Genomic DNA, 14,779 nt, shown 5'->3' with positions numbered 1-14,779 from the left:
GCATAGCAGGGGAGCATTTTGGAAGGGTATACCTCCTAAATCTTTGGGAAGATAAAGACTTGACTACAGTAAACATATACAATTCAGTAATGGAAATCCAATATAATAAGCTATCACAGCACTCCGTCTGAAAACAGAGTGGGAGAACAGGAAAACTGTTGGTTTAAGTAGTACAGAACACTAACTTAACTGGGAAGAGAGGAACTGTTTGCATTGACAGTTACTTTTTCTTATCAATTTTCCCCTGGAAAAGTCATAAAAATGGAAGATTATAATATTCATCAGTGATTTCTTCTTTAACAGGCAACTACTTGGCAAAGCCAAAAAAGTAGAATAAAATTAATATTCATAAAATGCTATCTTGGGTATGTGATTATGCAACATTTTTGAATAAATTGGTGGCAGTTTATATTGCTCTGAAACAAGCCCATCTGTTCCGTAATTTAGGCTCTGAGGTTTCTTCTTCTAAAATTCTGTTCTTTTCATTGATCATGGTTTTGGGATAGGAGGAAGGTCATTTATCTTCTAAAAATGCAACTTTTGTTTGCTTTGCTACAAAAACTTATTGCAGGCCTCCCTTAGAATTGACTTGAACTGTCAGTCTTATTTTCTGGTATAGGTTAAATATTCTGTTCCAACAGCACTGTTTAGAAGATTCCCAAGTTTTGGCAAGTGTTTATTCTTCTAAGCAGTACATTATTAACACAGTTCTGTTACCACTGAAATTTTTGGGCTGTTTCATGAATTTTATTGTTTTACAGTTTCATTCATTTTATAGGTGTTAAGTTATCTCCTAGGTGCCAGGCGCTGGGGATATGGGCACACAAGGTAGAGTCCTAACCTCATTGAGTTTATTTCGGCATGTGTAGTGAACACAGTGATAGCATTTGCATTCCTGTTAATTCCATTTGTGAGTGCCAGTTGAAACATTTTCTGAGTCCATTAGAAATACTTTTTAAAAAAGTAGTCATTCAATAAATAAAAGATAGTAACAACCTTGTATGAGTTCAGTGGTGATTGGCAAGTAGAAGGTTTTTTGCTGGGTCTGTAAGTAAGTATACTTTTTGGGATCTGTGGTTAGGTATTGATAACTCTAGAGATAATATGTACCCAGGCATAGTATCAGAATCTTGGTTACCTTTTTTTGCCTTTAGTTGCTTTCTCTGCATCACAGTCCATGGTGTTGTAATAAAGGGAGAGACAGGAAATCTCATCTGTCCAAATGAAACTGTAGGACAATTGAGTTGGATTGAAGAATTGTTTTATTTGATAATTGAGACTGAGAAGTACACAGGTTTTCTTCTAAGAGAGCTTAGGGTGTGAAAATTAGAATGTTTTGTTACACTAGTCTTCTGTTACTTGAGTAGGTTAAAATCGAAAGCCAAAGTAACCTGTTGTTAGAGGAACCTGGTTTATTTTAGTGGTATGTGGTGTGCTAACCAATGTATTTTAAAGCCTTAGTAGTTAAACTTGTCAACATCCTGTAATGGGTTGTTTTTCTTCCTCTTTCCTTCCCCTTCTTTCTTTCTGTATTTTACCACAAATATGATCTTGAAGTGGATAGGATCTACAGCTGACAAAATGGGCCATTTACATAAAAGGAGCATACAGGTGACTCAAAGGGTTAGTGTTATAGTCAGTGTGGCTTTTGATTTATATTATAGCTTCCTCTTGTTGCTATAGATTCTTCTATAGTTATAGCTTTTTATAGATACAGTATTTCTAATTTTGCAATAAACATGTATCAGTAATAAAGATCAGTGTTTCTCAATGTAAGAGTGCAGCAACCCACCCAGCTGCTTTTAAGCCCACTTTTGAACCAAGAGAATTTTTGGTTCCTGTACAAAGCAGGATGCTTACAAAGAAGTTTGCCTCTTTTTGTTTAGTAAACTACTTCATGTATTTTGTTGAGTGATATTTGTTGAATTTTATAGCCTGAGGAGACTTTTAGGATTTTGTATTTATGATGATGATAAAACATGAAGGGGTCTGTGTTTGGCATGGTGTTAGGATAGTGTCTGGTAGTGTTGCTGTTGACAGTTTTCCTGAGGGCCCAGGACTTAGCAGCCTGGAGTAGTGCTAGGTTTCTAAATTAGTGACTCTTCACTTCATGGGCTAGACATTTTTAATAACTACTACAAGATGAGAGTGGCCAAACACTTTTTTTTCAGTGCTTGGTTTAGGAAGATAATGTCATTATGACATAAATCTGCACTTTTATCTGGAGCTGATTTGCCAGTGCAGAAAGGTTCTAGTTTGGCTGTTAAGCAGATTTTCATATTTACTCCAAAGAGGCTATTTTAAAATGTTTTACTTTTTATTAAGCCATAGTTTTGATTTTAATAAGTCTAAGCAGTTGTTTTTTGAATAATATACAAGTGAAAGGTAAAGCATAATCTACCTTTTCATAATGAAATAAAAAGATATTTTAATATTTTAACTATTCTTTTTCTTTTATAGAGAATATGTAGATTAGTGTCATTGGTTTTTATTTTGTTTACATGTCAGACAGTGTAGCATTGTCCTCTTTCAGGAGTCCAGGACTGTACTGCTGCTTGTCAGACTTGGAGAAGCTGTTGAGTTATATGTCATCCCTGACTAGGAACTTGGGAATCGGATATACCTTTGAAAATGGATTCACATGTGCAGCATGCCTATACTTTATATTATAGAATAGACTGTGGACTGGTTTCTCAGGAGAGCATGAGAAAGGAAAACATGATACTTATAATCTCTTTTCCTCATAATTTGCCATAGCATATAATTAACACATGGTGCTTTTATGCTGGGTGCATAGTCTTTTATATACAGATTGTTTTCAGCCTGATACCATTCTTTATTCTGGAAAAATACTGAATATACTCACACAGACTCTTACTTTAGGAATTGATGTATTCAACAAAGATAGGAATAGAGCAAATTTGTATTTAGTAGACTCTCTTCCCATCGAGTTCCATGGTAGTATTTGGAAAGGTTTTCATTAAGAAAAAAAGTTCTCTTAAGAAACAAATTTTTGAGTGGTACCTGGGTGGTTCATTGGATGAGCATCCGACTCTTGGTTTCGCTCAGGTCATGATCTCAGGGTTGTGAGATCGAGCCCCCCCATTGGGTTCTGTGCTGGGTGTGGAGCCTGCTTAAGATTATTTCTCTCTCTCAAAAAAAAAAAAAAGAAGAAAGAAGGAAACAAATTTTTTAAAAAAGATTTTATTTATTTGAGAGAGAGTGTGCACATGGAGCAGGGGGAGGAGCAGAGGGATAAGTAGACTCCCTGCTGAGCAGGGAGCCCCTCTTGAGGGCTTGATCCCAGAACCCTGGGGTCATGTCCTGAGCCAAATGTAGTCGCTTAATGGACTGAGCCACCCTGGTGCCCCAAAAGAAACATTTTTTTTTTTTAAAGATTTTATTTATTTATTCGACAGAGATAGAGACAGCCAGAGAGAGAGGGAACACAAGCGGGGGGAGTGGGAGAGGAAGAAGCAGGCTCATAGCAGAAGAGCCTGATGTGGGGCTCGATCCCATAACGCCGGGATCACGCCCTGAGCCAAAGGCAAATGCTTAACCGCTGTGCCACCCAGGCGCCCCAAAAGAAACATTTTTGATAAGAATTTAAATTAGGAATTTCCATTCCATTATAGTTTGGCCCCTGGGATGTCGTCATGATCTAGAAAAACATCTTTTCTTTTGTACAGTTGTATCACTTTTTAATATTTGCCATAGGTAGGTGAGGTTTTGGGGGCAAGTGTTAGGGAATGGAGCAAAGAAGGGTATTACTACACTGTTTGAATTAGAACAGATGCCCCTTGTAAGCAGAGTCAAACTTCAGCACAAGGAGCCTGGTCTGCGCTTCAGCCCCCACTGGCCCTCTCCTCTGAATGCCCTTCTGCCTTTCTGTAGGGTACCAATCCCAAATCGGATGTGATAGCCCCGCATTTGTCACTTTTTCAATTTAATACTTCTGTCCTAATCATTTCACCTACTGGACTATAATCATGCTTCGGGATTCTTTGCTCTGCATTTAAAATTCCCAGAATTTTTTTTTCTCCTCTGGGCATTCACATTGTCGGGTTCAGATCTGCAGCAGAATTTTATTTCTGGTAGATACCGCTGTCTAATGTGAAATGTATTGCATTCTGAAAATCCTGGATGTTAAGATCATATTGTACAATATGAATTAAAGACCAACTTTCTTAATCCTGTAAGCATCTAATTTATTTATTTAAAATGAGGGACATCTATGTAAAAATCAGACTACAACCCCTCGTGACAATTCCCACAGTTATTTAGTAGAATTTACTTTGCTTGACACCACTAATTGTTAAACATGATCCCTTTGAGTGTGCTTTGTTTGCTTTGCACCAAGGTACACTTCATGGTGAATTCTCTGCTGTTTTTTCATGAGCTCTGGGTTCTGGCCTAACACTTGGAGTATTAATGATGCCACAGATAATATAGAACTTCTATTTAGAATTGCTTCCAAAATAGATAAGACGATTGGGACTGTGGTCCATGAATCCCCAGAAACTGAAAAATTTTATGCTCATATGCATTCTTTCTGGGAGAGGATCAAATGGCTTTACATTTGGATCTCAAAGGGGTTTATAATCCAAAAAGTAGTGAAGGAACGCCTGGTCTAAAAATTAGCTCAGCAGGTTTTCTTAGAAATTCATAGAAGTCTTATATTTTGCTTAAACAGATGACAATAATTATTGTATAGCCCCAGTATTTGCTAAGGTTTGTCTTGCGGAATATTTCATCTATAGCAGGTCTTGCCAATTAAGTTTGGGAAGTGTCACAGACTATACTTTCCAGAGATTCATAATACATAATGGTGTGTTAAAGGCTCTGAGAAATCCTATAATAAATACGTTAAACTTCTATGGGGAGAGAATATAGTCATGTGAAATGGAAATATCTGATGGTTCTTATAAAATATGAGCAGTAGGTCACTAATCTGTCCTAATACAGGTCTAAGAAAGCAAATCCTGTGATAGTGATAATTCATTTTGTTACAGTAGCCAGAGAGATTTGAAAAATATATCACTTAGGAAGATGCTTTGGAAGCAACCTGATAAGGCCTGGTTGAATAAATTATGGTATAGCCACAGAGTGAGGTACTGCAGCTATAAAAAAACAATGAGGACGATCTCTGTACTGATGTGGACAGGTCTCTAGGGTAAATTGATTAAAAAAGCAAAGTGAGGGACAGAGGGCACTCACTATACAGTGCCTTTTCCTTAAGGGGATAAGAAGAATGTATTTACTAGTATTTTTATAAATACACAGCAAAGGAAAAGAAAAAAACCAACAAAAAATGGTTGCCATGAAGGGTATGAGGGAACAGGAATTGAGACAGGAGTAGGAGCAAAACTTTAATATGTACCTTTCTATGTAGTTTTGGTTTTTGAACTATGCCAACACAGTGTCTATTCAGTAAAATAGAGAGGATAGTTTCTTGTATTACTTTATGTCATGGGTTAACATACCTCACTAGTTCATGAGTGACTTGGTATACAATTTGATATGATACTGGCTGCTTAATTTTTCATGTAAAAAAGGCACCATATGAATGGCAGGGTTGTTAATACATGCCTATCAGTAAAATCACATGCTACATGCCTGACTCTGTTACTGAATCTACGAGTCCTTTGGCAGCTTTGAGTTTGCATGTTACTGATGTCCTGATCCTCCTCTCACTTCCAACTCCTTTCTCTCCAGGGATTTAGATTGTGGAAGAGTAAGTAGAAGGCATGATGTGGGGAGAGACTGAGGGCGTTGTTATAAATGAAGTGCCTTAGGCATAGGAAAGAACTGCTTGGTTATATATATTCTTTCACTTAGAATTATCCTTTTGATTTTTTAAAAAAAATATTTCATTTATTTATTCGACAGAGATAGAGACAGCCAGCGAAAGAGGAAACACAAGCAGGGGGAGTGGGAGAGGAAGAAGCAGGCTCATAGTGGAGGAGCCCGATGTGGGGCTCGATCCCAGGACTCCGGGATCACGCCCTGAGCCGAAGGCAGACGCTTAACTGCTGTGCCACCCAGGCGCCCCTATCCTTTTGATTTTTATACTTATCTTCAGTCGAGGGTCGAAAGTGTTAAAAAAAAAAATCATCTAGACTCATTATGATTAATTGTTGAGACTACAGTGGCACAGTTGCAGGAGGCACCACTCACACTGTTTTCCTGTTTTTGTTCTAGAAGGCACCATTTACCTTGAGTGCGGTGTGACTGCTTTCCCATAGAGCTGCGCAATGTGTCAGTACTGTGGGAAGACATCACTCTAACTATGGATTCTTCCTGTTGTATGTACTCCATGTGAAATGTCAGTCCCTACATCATCTAAAAAAACTAAATTAAAAATAAGGCTAAGAAATGATTTCTGTTTAGCCAGTTTTTAGAAGCCAATACTTTGGAAAAGAGAATCATTTTTTTCTTCTCTTGAAAGTGTTTTTATATTGAGTGTGAACCTCAGTGGTATTCTGAGACTTCCCAACACCTCAGGTGGAATAATGAAACCTCTTCTAATGGGAGCTCTGGGTTAGGAGGAGGAATGCCATGATTCTCATATTGTTGTGAATCGCTAATTGAGGATTTATGATTTTGTCCTTTGCTCTGGGGCAAATGAAGGACAGGTGACTAATTCTTTAGAGAAAGTCTGCTTTAAGCCATACATTTTATTAGGCATCTTTTAATCACTTACTATCCCTGTTACAGATGTGAACTCACTGGCAGAGAGATTTTCTGAAATTTCCCAGGCCATACAATTAGTAGGCGGCTAAGCTGAGATTTGAACTCATGATGGATGCCAAATCACTGCTTCTCCCTCTTGTTTCATCTCTCATTAGCCTAGCGTAGTCAGTGATCCCTGTGTGTCAATACCATTCAACATTAATCACATTAGATAATTTTGCATGTATGATACTTGAAAGGTCCATTTGCCTTAGATAATTAACTGTATTTTATATTTAAAAGTTTTTATTACTATAACTTTTGTGAATTTGTTGATAATATTATGGAAATTAAATATTTCAAAGAAATTTTCCTCTTTGTCTCCAGATTTAAGGAATCTAATACATTTTTCTGGATCATTGTTGATTCCTCAGGTCTACTCTAGGGTTTAACACATAGAAAGCATTCTATGAATTTGTTCAATGAATGAATATTAGGATAATATCATGAACTTCTAAGATTTGACGTTGAATATGATTAATTGTTTAATCAGTCAGTTAAGAAATCTTATAGCTTTTATCTGGGGTGTTACCATCAAGGAAAAGACTCCTGCTTTGCTTGATGTAACTGCCAGTAGAAGGGAATATTTTTTGCCTTGGTTCTATTGAGGGGAAATATTGAATAAATACAGTTTGGATTGATCCCAGAGTAACAGTACTTAATATTTTTTTAAACTGAGATATGATTTCAGGCAAGTGAGTATTAAGTAAATTAAAATGAAAATTTTATGACTCAAGATACTTCACAAGTTTTAAATACATTTAAATGGACTCTTGGAAAGTAGTGGGTATTTTGTTTATGTATTAATACTTGTGTAATATTTGCATTATGAAACTCTGCGAGTTTTGATGTTTACAATTATAAAAGAACCAAGGCAGGAAAAGGGATCCCAAATCCCAGATATGATGTCTGCTGTTATATATATATTTACTTTGGTTTGAAATCGTGCTTTCTCTTAATTCATTGGAATTTTTACTTACATAAAATATATATATATATATATAATATATATATATATATATATATATATATATATATGTTCATTTGCTCTTAATTTTTTGATTTTGAGGTCCATGGGCCCTCTTCCTTCCTGGACTCTGTGCCCCTAACTTCCTGGTCCATGCATTGGTGTTTGCACAGGTGCCATAACTGGCCAGTGCACTGACTCAGTAGAGTCCTTTCAGTAATATTCTGTATTTATTTTTGTTTTGCTTGTAATTGTTCCCAAATGACCTTATAATATGTTCAGGAGGCATTTCCTTATCCATTTTTGCACATACCATTGGCAGTATCCTCAGGATAAGGTTCTGTTGTGAGCCTTTTGAAGTCCAGGCAAGTTGGTCTCCCTTTTGTTAGGAATAAGGGATTCATTCAGACTAAAATTGGCCTTCATTTTCTCTTTCATTTTATTTTATTGAACTGTTTTTATTCAGTTAGTAGGAAATTCACTAAATAACCACAAGGCCAAAACCTTATTTTCAGGACAAGGTAAAATTTGGATGTAGCCTAACCTTAGCCCCTGGTGTGACAGGTACGTGCTTGGGGTTCACACACAATGGGTTCCCGTACATAATCTGCCACCAGGTGGCCTTGGGTAGCTAACATCTTTGAATCTCGTTTTCTCATCTATTAAATTGAAATTACAATACTTATAGGGCTTCTTCAGGATCAGGGAAAAGAGTATACTGTGTATAAAATGCTGAATATGCCTCTGGAAACATGTAATTAGTAACCAACCTGTATTCTTATGAAATATCTCCTCTAACAAAATTCTAAAAGAATTAGTCTACATGTTGATTGAGAAGAAACATAGAAAATAGAGTCTTGACTATCCTCTGGCATTGAGATATTCTGGGAAGGGGTTAGGTATTAGGAAAACCTCAGTCTTCTATCTGTATTTTTCCTTTCCTTTCCTTTCCTCTTCTGACAACAGATGTGGGAGGGGTTGTTTCCTTTTACCAAGCAATTCTGTGACAGGAGCTGGGTGTCCTGCAATTTAACTCCATCCTGGCACTGTCTACCTGGAGGTAGCATCCATCCCCCAAGTTAGGTACCCCAGCTCACACAGCTGCTGCTTCAGATGCCAGTGGCCAGTCCAGGTTGTCACCTGTCCTTCTGACTGATGGCTAGAAAGTTGAGGTTCCCCTGACCCCTCCTTGGATTTGATACGCTAGAGCAGTTCACAGAACTCAGAGAAACAGTTTATTCACTGTTCGCCAGTTTATTCTAAAAGGATATGATAAAGGACACAGATGAACCGCCAGATGGATGAGATTAGGGCAAGGGGTTGTGGAGCTGCCATCGATCTCTTAGAGTGCCATCTCCCAGCACTCCCACCCACATGGTTCAGCCACCTGGAAGCTCTGCAGGCCTTGTCTGTGGGGAGTTTTATGGAGGCTTCCTCGAGTTGGCATGACAATCATTAACTCTATTTCCAGCCCCTCTCCCCTCTCCAGAGAGCGGGCTTAGGGCTGAATTCCGAGCTTCTAACCATGACCAGCCCCCATCCAGGAGCCACCAGGAGTCACTTCATTAGAATAAGAGACCCTCCTATCGTCCAGGAAATGCCAAGGGATTTAAGAGTTCTGTGTCAGGAATCAAGGACAAGATGTTTAGAAGTTTAAAACATATTATTTTCATATATAATTTTAACCATTTGACAAAACATTTAAAATGTAATATATGTCTTTCCTACTTATGGGGCACCTGGGTGGCTCAGTCGGTGAAGCGTCTGCCTTCGGCTCAGGTCATGATCTGGTCCTGGGATCAGGTCCCATGTTGGGCTCCCTGCTTAGTGGAGAGTCTGCTTCTCTCTCTCCTCCCTGCTCATGCTCTCTGTCTCGCCCAAATAAATAAATAAATAAAATCTTAAAAAAAAAATAGAGTACTGATTACTAGGATTAGTCTGTTGTGGTCTTTGTAAAATTTTGTTTTAATTATTTTCTTTTGACATTCGATTTCTTACGTGTTATAGATTTGTTACAGATAACAAATGAAATCATGTGGTTATTTAAATGGGGAAGGGGAGGAGAAGGGTTTTCTGTTATGTCCCTCTGTGACACCAGTTTTACCTCCTCGGATGGTCTTCTGATTCTTGGCTTGTTACTGAGAGCTGAGGTTGCTAGATAACTTAATTCTGTTCAGATGAGATATTCCTGTATCTTCTTGTCACTGTTAACGATTTCAGAATTCAGTCTGCAGGGTATTGCAGTGTAGGGGAATTTAGCACACTGCTTGGCAGAGTAGGTATAAGATGATTCCTAATTTTTTTTTTTTTAAAGATTCTGTTTCTTTATTCGACAGAGATAGAGACAGCCAGCGAGAAAGGGAACACAAGCAGGGGGAGTGAGAGAGGAAGCAGGCTCATAGCAGAAGAGCCTGATGTGGGGCTCAATCCCACAATGCTGGGATCACGCCCCGAGCCGAAGGCAGACGCTTAACCGCTGTGCCACCCAGGCGCCCCCCCTAATTTTCTTCTGTTAAGGCTCAATTACCAGAAATGTTACACGTTTATAGTTTCATCTTAAATTTAATGATCATTTATATTATTTTTCTGTAATCTGAAATAACAAGAATTGCCATGTATTTAATTGGATGAAGTGAGGCTTCTGAATGTTGTTTCACACATTCATATATACACACATATGTACATGTATATGTACACATACTTTCATTATATATGTGTATATATGATTATATATTAATTTGAACCATTGGATGGATCATTAAACAATTTAGAGATACTTAGGAATTTCAGATTACTTGTATCATTGAATTTTAATGGCTTATATTAAGTTACCATTCTTTTTTTTTTTTTTTAAAGATTTTATTTATTTATATTTGACAGAGAGAGAGGCAGCAAGAGAGAGAGCACAAGCAGGGGGAGTGGAAGAGGGAGAAGCAGGCTTCCTGCTGAGCAGGGAGCCCCACGTGGGGCTCTATCCCAGGACACTGGGATCATGACCTGAGCTGAAGGCAGGCGCTTAACAAGCCACCCAGGTGCCCCTTAAGTTACCATTCTATTGAAAAAATGATTTCTCCAAAAGGTCATTATTGTAGGAATTTTAAGGTAATGCAGTTTTTTTTTTTTTAAGATTTTTAAAATTTCTTTATTCGACAGAGATAGAGACAGCCAGCGAGAGAGGGAACACAAGCAGGGAGTGGGAGAGGAAGAAGCAGGCTCATAGCAGAGGAGCCTGATGTGGGGCTCGATCCCATAACGCTGGGATCACGCCCTGAGCCGAAGGCAGACGCTTGGACCGCTGTGCCACCCAGGCGCCCCTTAAGGTAATGCAGTTTTAAGGAGGTCATATAAGGACTTTATTGTCACGTTTTTTTTTTGAGAGGTTGATGTTTTCTTCCATTTTTCAAGCTACTTCAAATCTGTTTTATTTTTAACTATTTATTTATTTTAGAGAGAAAGAGCACAAGGTGGAGGGACTAGGGTTAGGGGAGGAGAAGAGGGAGAGGGAGAAACAGGCTCCTGGTTGAGCAGGAAGCCTGATGCGATGGGAGCCTGATGCGATGTCGAGCTCGTTCCCAGCACCCTGAGATCATGACCTGAGCTGAAGGCAGACGCTTAACTGACTGAGCTATCCAGGTGCCCCCAAATCTTTTTTAAAAACAGTTTTGATAGAGGTAAGATATAAATAAAAGTAATTTTATTGATTAAAAATCAAAACAGTGTTTTGATACAATGATTTTATAGCAAAGTATGGGCCCTTCCAGAATTAGAATTCATTTTGGAAGCATGATGGGGAGAGGTGGGAGATAAGGTCATGAAGAGAGTGAGGGAAAGTTTTTTTTTATTTTTATTTTTATTTTTTTTCCATTTTTAAAATTTAAATTCAATTAACATATAATGTATTATTGGTTCAGAAGTAGAGGTTAGTGATTCATCAGTCTTATATAACACCCAGTGCTCATTACATCATCTGCCCTCCTTAATGTCCATCATCCAGTTACCCCATCCCCCACCCCATCTCCCCTCCAGCAACCCTCAGTTTGTTTCCTATGATTAAGAGTCTCTTATGGTTTGTCCCCCTGTCTGGTTTCATCTTGTTTTATTTTTTCCTCTCTTCCCTTATGATTCTCTGTTTTGTTTTTTAAATTCCACCCATCAGTGAGATCATATGATAATTGTCTTTCTCTGATTGACTTACTTTGCTTAGCATAATACCATCTAGTTCCATCCACGTATGGCAAGGTTTCATGTTTTGATGGCTGAGTAGTATTCCAGTGTGTGTGTGTGTGTGTGTATGTGTACCCCATATCTTCTTTATCCACTCGTTTCTTCATGGACATCTGGCCTCTTTCTGTAGTTTCGCTATTGTGGACATTGCTGCTATAAACATTGGAGTGCAGGTGCCCCTTTGGATCACTACATTTGTATCTTTGGGGTAAATACCCAGTAGTGCAATTGCTGGGTCGTAGGGTAGTTCTATTTTTAACTTTTTGAGGAACCTCCATACTGTTTTCCGGAATGGCTGTACCAGCTTGCATTCCCACCAACAGTGTAGGAGGGTTCCCCTTTCTCCAAGGGAAAGGAGTTTTAGATTAAATTTCATCATTTCAGGTCACAGTTAAAAAATACAAATTGCATGTTTTACATAATTGCATTTATACTCAATTTTTATATGTTAATTTATTTTGCCATCATCTCCTAATTGGGTTGATTTAGCAATAAATGGGTTAAAAAGGTTAAGTGGTGAATATTGAATGGACTGGCCACTGGGGATTGTTTCATACTTCAGAGTGCTAGTGCTTCCTCAGTTATGGTTGTGAACTTCAAATAGGGGCAGTTTGAGATTTTAATTTGTTGGCAGTGAATCTCACATTATTGAGGGTTGTGCATCTTCCTGCCTCTACAGTGGTAGAGGTATCTAATTAGAGAAGTAAATCATGTTCATTGAGAAAAACTTCTGTAGAAAGCCTAAATGATATCATTTCAGCTTTATTTTTCAGTCTGCCTCAAGAGAATGGCCCATACATCATAATAAATGATCATTGATAGACTGATTTTGGTTGGGCTTGTTGGTTAGTGGTTGTTTAGTGTTTAATGCCTTGAATTACTCTAGAGATAACAGCTTTTGCTTTAGTTTGTTGTCTGACATAAATGAAGTTGACCTTTGTGTTTTAGAGCGTAGATCTAGGACCTTTAATCAGAACTTTTTACTCGTGGTGTTGATTGTGATTTAAAATTTTAATTTTATCCTCTTTAACTTTGTCCTCCATTATTCAAAATAATTATGAAGCTAAAACCTTGACTAGCCTCTGCTTGTCCAACTTTTAAAGTAGGTATTTTTAAATAAAATTTAGGAAGGATTACCCCAAATATTCATTCCCTGCATCTTCTCCTCACGGTTTTCCAAACTGTTGTGATTTATTAGTGATTTGCAAAAACAATTTATTGGGTTATCACAAGCATTAAAAAAGTAAAGTAATGGTAGAAAATACCAAACAATAAATTTGGGCAGGTAATTGTTTTGTGAGACTTTTGTTACATATACATACATAGATGTCAATAGATAACTGTGTGTACTGTAATCCCAGTGATTCCTGTTAAAAGACTATTGAAAATCCATTTCTATAAGGTTAACATCTGATTACATTCTTTTGGAATTATATATACATATATAATGTTTTTTTCCTTTTTAAGTTTTAACAAATCCAAATAAATATCTAGATTACACATTATTATTTGATGTCTGAGTTAATGCTACATCAAAAGGTTTTATATGGTTCCATGCATAATAAATGAGGTATAATGAGAAAGAAGAACTTCCAACAGATTTTTCTCTATTCAATTTTAAACTCTCATCAACTATTTAAGCCTTTAGGATCATGGGCAAAAACCAAACATACATACATATATGTATATGTGATATGTAAATAAAAAAGTTCAGTCAGTTTAGTCAGTTTGACTCACAAGTACTTGAGATATTGTAATATTTTTAAGGAGATGTTCATCTGGAAAGGACTTACATGGAACACTCCATAGAGAAAATCTTACCTTTAATACTTGAGCAATCGAATCAGTTCTCTATTGCTGTACGTTAGCTGCTTTGAGATTTTATAAGAAACAAGATGAGAAGCAAGGAGTGGTTAATGGTATTAACTGTAATTCTTCTGTTTTATGTGTATGTAAATACAAAGTTAGAGAAGGTTTTAAAGAAGACAAGTATTGTTTATTGTATAGGATAATCCTTATAGACTTAGGATTTTTTTTGGAGAGAGATCTGAAGGAGATTCTGTTTGGTTCAATAGTTTATTGATGTAGGAAGGAAAGAATCTGATTCTATTTGATGAGCTGTAATTTTTTTTTCTTAAAGTAATCTCTACACCCAGCGCGGGGCTTGAGCTCACAATCCTGAGATCAGGAATTGCATGTGCTACCAACTGAGCCAGCTAGGTGCCCCTGATAAACTGTAATTTAGACTCAATATGTTTGCAGATTAAGTATTAGTGAGAAAAGCAAGGTATGTTCCTTATGATTCCATTTTTTTGTATATTTATTGGAAGGAGATTTAATGAATATTATTGAATATTGAAATATGTAAAAATTAATATTGAATATCTTAGAAGTGGAATTTAAGGGTAAAAGAAGATTATTAGTTTTTGAAATTTTTACTTAGAGCATATATTATTTTTATTAAAAATATGTATTGTTTTAGGTAAACTGTACCCCCAATGTGGGGCTTGAACTCAGTGACCCCGAGATCAAGAGTTGCATACTCTGCTGATTGAGCGAGCCAGGTACCCCTATAATAAAAATATTTTAAAGTATCTGAAGTTATTCTCTTACAGCCATTTCTTACACAGATTCATTATTCCTGAAAGAGTTAAATTATTTTGTAGGGTTGGATAAAATGGTCGTCTTTTTCACTGGATCATCGTCTTAGCACCTTAGCAGTGGCTGTACTTATTGACCAGTGTGTTGAGTTTTTAACTGTAAAGATGGTTGTAGTGAAAATTATTTTCATATAATTGAGATTTAGGCTCTTGGTGAGTTTAAGTGTGTTTAGGCTTGGCTGTCATCTTACGAGAG

General features: G+C 37.1%; 1 protein-coding gene across 10 annotated transcripts in view; it reads left to right on the top strand.

Moving 5' to 3' along the window:
• Positions 1 to 14,779, top strand: part of SLC4A7 (solute carrier family 4 member 7) — a 108,147-nt gene that overhangs the window by 2,024 nt on the left and 91,344 nt on the right. The gene's annotated exons all lie outside the window — the stretch shown is intronic.

The sequence above is a fragment of the Ailuropoda melanoleuca genome, chromosome 6 (genome assembly GCF_002007445.2).
Source record: "Ailuropoda melanoleuca isolate Jingjing chromosome 6, ASM200744v2, whole genome shotgun sequence".
Taxonomy (NCBI): Eukaryota; Metazoa; Chordata; class Mammalia; order Carnivora; family Ursidae; genus Ailuropoda; species Ailuropoda melanoleuca.
This window is presented reverse-complemented; position numbering and strand designations above follow the sequence as displayed.